Source organism: Miniopterus natalensis, chromosome X (genome assembly GCF_054644295.1).
Source record: "Miniopterus natalensis isolate mMinNat1 chromosome X, mMinNat1.hap1, whole genome shotgun sequence".
Taxonomy (NCBI): domain Eukaryota; kingdom Metazoa; phylum Chordata; class Mammalia; order Chiroptera; family Miniopteridae; genus Miniopterus; species Miniopterus natalensis.
The window spans coordinates 23,171,758-23,182,519 of record NC_142103.1 but is presented as its reverse complement, the minus strand read 5'-3'; the positions used below and the strand labels follow the sequence as shown (position 1 = coordinate 23,182,519).

Genomic DNA, 10,762 nt, shown 5'->3' with positions numbered 1-10,762 from the left:
CTCTCTACTTTTCTGCCTTTCAAAACCAGCTTTCAGAAATGGAACTTCCAAGTATGAAGGGTTAGGAAGACAATGTTTTACCTCTTTAGAGAAATTTGCTTTTTTAAATTGTTGACACTATTACAAATGTCCCCCATTTCCCCCCATTTTCCCTTCTCCACTAAGCCCCCCACCTTCATTTTGATAAAACCAGCACTTCTTTTAAAATGGGGATTCGGTGCTCGCTTCAGCAGCACATATACTAAAATTGAAACAATACAGAGAAGATTAGTATGGCCCTTGCACAAGGATGACATGCAAATTCCTGAAGCATTCCATATTTTTATCTGATAAAGGGCTAATTTCCAAAGTGTACAAAGAACTCATACAACTCAACAAGAGGAAGACAAACAATCCAATTTAAAAATGGGCAAAGGACCTGAATAGACACTTCTCCAAAGAGGACATACAGATGGATAAGAGACATATGAAAAAATGCTCAACTTTGCTAATCATCAGAGAGATGCAAATTAAAACCACAATGAGTTATCACTTCACACTTTTCAGAATGGATACCATCAACAAATCAATAACTAACATGTGCTGGTGAGGATGTGGAGAAAGGGGAATCCTGGTACACTGCTGGTGGGAATGCAGACTGGTGCAGCCACTATGGAAAACAGTATGGAGGTTCCTCAAAAAATTAAAAATGGAGCTGCCTTTTGACCCAGTGATCCCACTTCTAGGAATATATCCTAAGAATCCTGAAACACTAATCAGAAGGAATATATGCACCCTTATGTTCATAGCAGCGCAATTTACAATAGCTAAGATCTGGAAACAGCCCAGTGCCCATCAGTAGATGAGTGGATAAAAAAGCTGTGGGACATTTACACCATGGAATACTATGCAGCTGTAAAGAAGAAGGCTCTCTGCCCTTGGGGACAGTATGGATGGACCTAGAGAATATTATGCTAAGCGAAATAAGCCAGGCAGAGAAAGACAAACATCACATGATCTCACTTATATATGGAATATAAAGAACTTAAAAAACTGATGAACAAAATAGATTCAGTAACATGGAAGCATGGATCAGACTGATGAATCTCAGAGAGAAGGTGGGGGAGGTGGGGGTGGGTGGGGAGAGATTAACCAAAGAATTTATATGCATATGTGCATAACCCATGGACACAGATAATAGTGTGGTAAAGGCCTGTGTAAGGAGTGGGTGTGGGGTAGACGGGGTCAATGAGGAGACAAAGGGACATCTGTAATATTTTGAACAATTAAAAAAAAGGAAGGGGGGGAAATCCTAGTAAGAGATAAAGAGGATCTGTGAATCAAGAAATAGTCACAGGTGGAGAAAAAGGGACAGATAAGAAAAATGTTAAGGAAATAAAACAAAGGAATTTCATGACTCTTGAGAGATGGCATGCAAGAGAGGAGAGTTTATAATAACACCAGATTTCTTACCTAGGAAACGGAGTGACTATATAGGTGCCACTTTCCAAGATAATGAATACAGAGAATAACAAATTTAAGAAGAAGAAAATGAGTACAATTGTGAACATGTTATGTTTGAAGTGTTGTGAGACCACATACCCAACCGCCTGTTAGGTAACTTATTCATTCAACCAACTATGCTAACTGCTAAGAGTACATACATGGTGGGAAAGTGTACCTGTCAGAGAAGTATTGGGCTATATGGTATGAAGCTCAAAAAAGAAATCTGGACAAGAGATGTGGATAGAGATTTTGGAGCCATTAGAACATATGTGATTGACATGAGCTGAATTGTTTCCTCCACAAATTCCATATGTTGAAGTACTAATGCCCAGTACCTCGGAATGTGACTACATCTAAAGATAAGGTCTTCAAAGAGATAATGAAACTCAAAATGGTGTTATTAGAGTGGGCTCTAATCCAATATGACTGGTGTCCTTGTAAGAAGAAATTTGGACACAGACATGAACATAGAGAAAATGATGTGAAGACACAAAAAGAAGACAGTTATCTATGAGGCAAGGAGAGAGGCCTGGGAAAGATTCTTCCTTCATAGCCCTCAAAAGAAGCCAACCTTGCCAACACCTTGAAAAAAAAATGGGTTTTCAGGTAGGAGTGCTACCCAGAAGTGTCCTGGGGAGCAAAAAAATTTTCTCTATCCCCTAAGTCATACCAATATTGCTGGAGCTCTCTCTGCTTCCAATTCATCATTTGTACCATAGGAATAATAGCATTATTTTCTTCCTAGTGTTGTTCTGAAGATTAAATATGATAATTAATGCATATAAAGTGTTCAACACAGTGCTTGGCACATAATAAGTATTCAACAGATGTTACATCTTTATCTTGATTACTCTGCCTACTCATAGTGCTAGCCTTGATGAAAACACACACCTATACTCTTACTTGGGTGCTGCCCTGTAATTATGGTATGTAAGTTGCTCCTGTATTTGTGCAATGAGCTAGAGAACATACAGAGGGTGAGGCAGGAGCTGCTGCATAAGGGGAATAGATGATCTCTTTTCAGTGGGAAAGGTGAAGAGGATGCCATCAAAATGTACAATTCAAGAACATCTTGAAAGTATGTGTGGGGAGACAATATATTATACTGATTAAGGACTTGGGACTCTGGAGTCTGCTGGACAAGGGTTTAAATCCTAGCTCTGTCACTTAATAGCCTTGTGACCCTTAGGATGTAACTGTGGAAATAAAGAAAGACCAATCAAGTGAGAACAAGCAAAGGCTATTGAATTCCAAGCTTGCTGTGCAAGAGAGTCAGCCATCATCACTAGTCTTAGGTAGAGATACTCAAAGGCAGGCAAAAAGGTGGAAAAGTTTTATAGTGGAAAAAGAAAAGTCTTCAGGTATGCATTAATTGGTGGCTGTTACAATAGGAAAGCTGTAGGCAGGTGTATGGGAGCAAAACTTGCCACCCCAAAATGTATCTCTGGCATGAGCATTAATTTACACTAGTTATTTTTAAGAAACAGAACACTTGGGAAGTTTTTCTTGTTACTTCCCCCTAAACTGCCTAAAAGATTTTAGATAAATGGACTGTTCTCAGAATAGAGCTATCACCAGAGATATCTACAAGGAAAATGGGCTAAGTGTGGTAGAAGAAACTAGACAGGGCCTAGATATCAGAGCCCACTCTGTTTCCCATTGGCTTTGCATGGCCAGGCAAACATTTGTTTTTCCATCTCCATGTGAATTGCCTTCCTATCTTTTGAAGTTCTAAATGATTACCCTTTTCTCCTCAGCTCAAGAAGGCATATAAGCCCTGGCCAGTGTCACTCAATGGTTAGAGCGTTGGCCTGTTTATTGAAGGGTTGCAGGTTCAATCCCCAGCCCTGGTTGGGGAGCGTGTGGGAGGCAACCAATCAATGTGTCTCTCTCACATCAATGTTTCTCTCTCTCTCCCCCTCCCTCACTCCCTCAATCCCTTCCACTCTCTCTAAAAATCAATGGAAAAAATATCCTTTGGTGAGGATAAATAAATAAATAAATAAATAAATAAATAAATAAATAAATGACATATAAGCCTCAAGTCCTGATTTGTCCTTGGGCTCCCATTTTCTTGTGGAACCCCCATACATATTAAATTTAATTGAATTTTCTCCTGTCAATCTGTGACAAATCAGTGGTCAATCTAATTCTTAGACAAGTCAGAAGAACCTAGAAGGGTAGAGGAAAATTTCTCCCTGAAACAGGCTAACTAGAAACAGCATATCCTGTGAGATTGATTAGAGGTACATATTTGGCTCTCTCTGATTGGTCCTACACTATCAGTTATTAATCAAGTCCTGGACATTTGGATCTGATTGTTACAAGGGCTATTATTTACCTTCCTGGATTGTTATTAGAGATAGCAGTCTGACCCCCTACAAGTCTGACTTATAGCAGGCTGCCTTCCTGGGCTGGTGATTGTAGATAAAGGATTAGTTTCCTGGGAATTTTCTGCAAGTGTAGGTCAGAGTTCTATTTTTATATATGGCCTGGCTATTGTCCATTGGCATAGTCAGTCTCCCATTACATAATTTCTCTGAGTCTCAGTTTTCTCAATTTAAATGGACTATTAAGACTTTGATTTTGAGGAGTACATGAGATTTGTATGCAAACTGTTTAGCACAGAATCTGGAACATAAGTGTTTGATACATGTTAACCATTGTCTTATTGGCTTGGTATCTAAATCCTGAAAAAGAGAATTTAGTGGAATGGTACTCCTCAGAATAAGAAGGAGGTTATGTTAGTAGGAAGAAAAGGAAAACCTAGTGTACTTACAAAAAGTATCAAACACATAAACCACAGCAATAGAAATAGTTAACACATATTAACACTTATTATGAGCCAGCCACTATTCCAAATAGGTTACATGGATTGGCTCATTTAATCCTCATAACAGCCCTATGAGGTAGGTAATACTAACATTGTCCTCTTCATCAGACAAAAAGAGGAGACTTTGATACAGAGAGATTAAGTAACTTGCCCAAGGTTACACAACTAGCATGTGAGACCAAACAGTCTGGCAATAGTCTATGATTTTAACAATTCTGCTATTCTCACAAGAGATTATACATGCCAAGATTAAAAACAACTTCAGGAAAGAATTGAATAAAGTCTCAAATATTTCTCCATAGATTAAATGAAGAGTAAGATGGGGATATTTAGGTTGTTTAGGACATCCTTAGTCTTTGAGAGTGATATCAATGTGGGGCATCTCACACATGCCCCCATTCATCTGTTTACATCTCACTCTGATCTCAATTGGAAGCCACTTCCTCAGAGAAGCCTTTGCTGATTTTTCAGAGTATGTTGTTACACTCACCCCTATCCCAACTCTGCCCCTATACTTAAAAATTATTTATTTAATAACTGTCTCTTACACTAGACCAAATGATTTAATGTGTCTGTTTTGCATACCATTGTATCTCAATTCCCCAACACAGGTGTCAGCAACCTATGGCATGTGGGCCAAAACTAGGCCAAACTGATTTTGTAAACAAATTTGTGTTGGCTTACATATTGTCTATGACTGTTTCTGCACTCTGATGGCAGAGTTGAGTACTTGTGACAGAGATCATGTGGCCTTCAAAGCCTAAAAATATTTGCTATGTGGCCCTCCACAGCAAAAGTTTGCCAACCTCTGGCTAGCTCATGATTACTTAAGAGGTATTTCTTTATGAATGAACATACACATTATTTATTTAACAAACATTTACATAGCACTTACTACAGTTCGACACTGTTCCAAGTGCTTAACAAATATTAACTCATTTATTTCTCATAACTACCCAATAAGATAGGTAGTATTATTATTTGCATTTTATGGAGGAAGAAACTGGAAAACAGAGAGATTCAGTATCTTGTCCAAGGTTATACAGGCTATAGGTAGCAGATCTGGGCTTCAAAATTCAGGAATTCCGGCTCCAAAGTCCATACTATTTATTCTGTGTAAATGGACTATGGATAGGCTCTACTTTTTCTGGTGTTCTGATGAAAGAACTGCTAAATGGTTTTGAAAAGGGGAAGGATAAGGTCAAAGCAGCAAAAGGAGATATAGAGGTCTAACTTCACATAGTATGTAGGACTTGGCTGATGACAAGGAGATGATAAAAAATACAAACTAGCAAAGCATAATTAGGCTCACAAAATAGCTAATGAAACCAAGCAAATGTTCTCCAAAAATGAGCTCGTGTTGTTTCTGTCCCCCTATCTGGGACTGGTTAACACCATTGATTAAAGCTTCCAGTTTATTCTGATTGAGGCTGGGCCAGTTTGTTTTACTCTATTATGTGGCCAAACACTCTACCTTTTCCCCACCATGGCCAACCATTTTCAAATGCACCCCACAGTGGAACAAGGCAATAATGAGTGACTGGTTTGATGAAAATTTGTCCCCACTGCTGAAAAACTAAAAAGTGCATAGATTATGGTTGTTGTATTAAACATTTCCTCTTCCTGTCTCCACCCTGCCTGGGTTGTAGCCCAACAGCTAATAGGGAGGAGCAGCAAAAGCCATCAAATGCATTATAGCTCTAAGGTACAATCCTGGGCCACCAATGAGTCATTGCTGCTGGCTTGTTCCTTTATGGCATGCTTGTCAACTTGTTGGCAAGGCTTGAGAGATCTTGTTGCACATGACTGAGGGTGAGGGGTCAGCAGAAGCAGCTAGCTGAGAAAGAAAAGTCTGAGAGAGACCAAGAGAGTCTGTTCTTCTCTTGCTGGTAGGACAAGCAGGATGCTAGGATACTATACATCTATGCTGGGGACCTGTGCTGGGAATATGAGTAAAGCTCCACTGCACTTGCTTGTGGGCTTTAGAGATTGAAGCTAAAGTTTATCTGAAGGCCAGTGATCAAGGGAGAAGCTGAACATTCAGCCAGACAACCTTTCAAACTGAAGCGCCAATTCCAATGGGAGAGAATCTGGGTTCTTCCAGAAAACCAGGCATAGCTGGCCAGAGCAACCAACCAGACGAATCAGGACTGCAAGTCAAAGACAGAGCCTATGGAGATTTCTTGAGCTCTTGGGACAGAGTTGCAAAACCTTTCTATTGGGTGACTGGATCTTGTCTTTGAGTAGGAATAACCCTCTACCACCACCAAAGAGAGGCACTGTAGTGAAATGGTTAGGAGGACAGACTCTAGCATCAGATTGCCAGAATTTAAATCCCAACTAGACTGCTTATTAGCTGTGTGGCCTGCAGCTAACCACTTACCCTACTTAAGTTTCATTTTCCATATCTGTGAAATGGAGATAAAAACACTGCAGTGCTTACCTTGCAGGGCTGGAAAAATAAGTAAGACAACGTCGTAAGTGCTTAACACACATATGCAATAAATGTTACTTAATATTACTTTTAAAAGAGCATCAAATTTGCTCAAGAAAAGGATAAGTGTAATTCAGTTCCCAGCAAGACCTTAATGTTGTCCATACCCTGACTCAAAATCCACAAGCAGTTCCCCTTAATAGGAGGCAGGGGTTGCAGTCCTGCTGCTGCTCCTGTGACTGGCAGCAGAAGTGTAAGGCAAGTGAAATCACTCTTGAAATTGTTTTTTAGAGGGGTTTTTCTCTTTCTTCAAAACCCTTATTCTTCCAAATGGGTATGTTCTGCTAGCGTGATCATATGAAAGATAAAACTCATACAACCATAGGTGCTGGACGCTTAATATTTTCCACTGTCAAGAAATATCAGGATTTCCCAAAGAAGACTTGATTACATCATTGGAAGGTGCAGGAAGGCAGGAAAATAAGAAATGTATTTGGAAGCCTTATAATTTCAAATCTGATGTGGGCCTGCTTCAGAGAGAAATTGCTAGAGAAGGTCCTAACTTACACTGCAGACTTCTTTGCCATTCTTCTGGTTTTCCAAAGTGTTTAGGCCAGTGTTTTTCTCAATATATTTTTCTCACCACTTACATTGGAATCTACGGGGCAGAAGTAGCTAAAAAGGCAGATTGTGGACCCCTAGAGTTCTGTCTCATTAAGCTCAGTGTTTTTAACTAACTCTCAAGTAGATTCTGTTATTCTGTTTTATTATGTAATTTTTGAACAGCTGATTTCTTTATATGACACAAAACTTAAAAAATATAAAATGTATACATCACATAAACAAAATGAAGGATAAAAATCATATGATCATATCAACAGATGCAGAAAAAGCATTCAACAAAATCCAGCACCCATTTATGATAAAAACTCTCAGCAAAGTGGGAATAGAGGGATCATACCTCACCAGTAATAAAGGACATATATGACAAACCTACAGCCAACATCATACTCAATAGGCAAAAACTAAAAGCATTTTCCTTAAGATCAGAAACAATACAGGGATGTCCGCTTTTACCACTATTATTCAACATAGTACTGGAAGTCCTAGCTACAGCCATCAGACAAGGAGAAGAAATAAAAGTCATCCAAATTGGAAAGGAGGAAGTAAAACTTTCATTATTCACAGATAACATGATATTGTATATAGAAAACCCTAAAGATGCTACCAAAAACTGCTAGATTTAATAAATAAATTTGGAAAAGTAGCAGGATACAAAATTAACACCTAGAAATCAATGGCACTTTTGTACACTAATAATGAACCTAGAAAAAGAAACTAAAAAAAAAAAAAAAAAATCCCATTTAGCATTGCAACAACAACAACAACAAAGATACCGGGTAATAAACTTAACCAAGGAGTTAAAAGACCTGTATTCAGAAAACTATAGGACATTGAAAAAGGAAATAGAGGAAGATATAAACGACTGGAAGCATATACCGTGTTCATGGATTGGAAGACTTAACATCATTATAATGTCCATACTACCCAAAGCAATTTACTGATTCAAAGCAAAACCTATTAAAATACCAATGGTATATCTCACAGATCTAGAACAAATATTCCAAAAATTTATATGGAATCAAAAAAGACACCAAATAGCCTCAGCAATCTTGAGAAAGAACAAAATTGGAGGGATCACAATACTGAATATTAAACTATACTACAAAGCCATTGTAATCAAAACAGCCTGATACTGGCACAAAAACAGGCATATAGACCAATGGAACAGAACAGAGACCCCAGATATCAAACCATGTTGATATGGCCAATTAATATTTGACAAAAGTGATAAGAGCATACAATGGAATAAGATAGTCCCCTCAACAAGTGGTGCTGGGAAAATTGGACGGGTACGTGCAAAAAAACAACAACATGAAACTAGACCACCAACTTTCACCATACACAAAAAATAAACTCAAAATGGATAAAAGACTTAAATATAAGTCACAAAACTATAAAAATCTTAGAAGAAAACAGGCAGTAAAGTCTCAGAAATCTCACATAGCAGTATCTTCACTGATACATCTCCTAGGGCAGGGGAAACAAAGGAAAAATTAACAAATGGTACTACATCAAACTAAAAAGCTTCTGCACAGCAAAATAAACCATTGAGAAAATGAAAAGGGAACCTACTGTATGGGAAAACATATTCGCCAATGATACATCTGATAAGTGTTTAATTTCCAAAATATACAAAGAACTCATACACTTCAACACCAGGAAGACAAACAATCCAATTTAAAAAATGGGCAACTTGGCCAGGCATGGCTCAGCATTTGAGCATCGGCCTAGGATCCAGGAGTTCATGGTTCTATTCCCGGTCAGGGCACATGCCGGGGTTGCAGGCTAGATCCTGAGTCAGGGGCGTGCAGGAGGCAGCTGATGAATGACTCTCTCATCATTGATGCTTTCTCTCTCCCTCTCTCTTCCTCTCTCTAAAATCAATAAAAAGATATATTTTTTAAAAAATTGGCAAAGGACCTCAATAGACACTTCTCCAAAGAGGACATACAGATGGCCAATAGACACATGAAAAAATGCTCACTGTCACTAATCATCAGAGAGATGTAAATAAAACAACAATGAGGTATCACTTCACACCTACCAAAATGGTTACCATCAATAAAGCAACAAAGAACAAGTGCTGATGAGGATGTGGAGAAAAGGGAACCCTAGTACACTGCTGGTAAGAATGCAGACTGGTGTAGCCACTGTGGGAAACAGTATGGAGGATCCTCAAAAAATTAAAAATGGATTTGCTGTTTGACCCAGCAATCTCATTTCTGGGAATATATCCTAAAAAATCCCAAAACTCTAATCAGAGAGAATATATGTATGCGCCCTTATGTCCATAGCAGCGTTATTGACCATAGCTAAGATCTGGAAATAGCCCAAGTGCCCATCGGTAGATGAGGGGATAAAAAAGCTGTGGTACATTTACACCATGGAATGCTATGCAGCTTTAAAAAAGAAGGATCCCTTAACCTTTTGAGACAATATGGTTGGACCTGGAGAATATTATGCTAATCGAAGTAAGCCAGTTAGAGAAAGACAAATATCACGTGATCTCACTTATAAGTGGAATCTAAAGAACAAAATAAACTGGTGCACAAAATAGAGACAGAGGTATGGATGCACGGAACAGATCTCAGTAGGGAGCAGGTTAGGGGAGAGGAGACAGGAAGAGATTAACCAAAGAACATATATGCATATATGTATAACCCATGGACATAGACAATAACATGGGGAAGACCTGGGGTGGAGCTGGGTTTTATATACACACACACACACACACACGAGCGCGTGCGCGTACACACATATATACATATACATATACATATACATATACATATACATATACATATACATATACATATACATATACATATACATATACATATACTATACATATATATAAAATGTATAGAGTGAAAGTCTCTCTCCCAATCTGTCCTCATGTGGCTAGTTGCCACCTTACTCCACTCCCACCTGCCATACGAACCTAGGTAACCACTGTTATTCATTCTTATGAATCTTTTTGGAGTTTCTTTATCAGATACAAACAAGCAAATGCAGATATACAGTCTTCACTTCCCAATCACAAAAGTTAGCACTCCTTACACACTATTTTGCATCTGAAAAAAAAAATATATATATATATATATATAACTTAAAGATATTTCCATATTTGTCACAGAGAATTTCATTACTAGTTTTCAAAGCTGCATAGTACTCCATTATATGGATGTACCAGCCTTTATTTCACCACTTTTTTTTTTTATCCTCACCCGAGAATATTTTTTCCATTGTTTTTTAGAGAGAGTGGAAGAGAGAGAGAGACATCGATGTGAGAGAGACTCATGGATTGGTTGCCTCCCACATGCTGCCTGATCGGGACAGGGGATCCAGCCTGCACCTGAGGTATGTGTCTGCCTTTGACTGGAACC

At 38.5% G+C, this 10,762-nt stretch overlaps 1 non-coding gene across 1 annotated transcript; it reads left to right on the top strand.

Annotated features, from left to right (window-relative positions):
- Positions 1-217: 217 nt before the first annotated feature.
- LOC148090433 (U6 spliceosomal RNA) lies at positions 218-324 on the top strand. Its single transcript, XR_015713772.1, has one exon. It is a non-coding gene; the product is annotated as a U6 spliceosomal RNA (small nuclear RNA).
- The last annotated feature ends 10,438 nt before the right edge of the window (positions 325-10,762 follow it).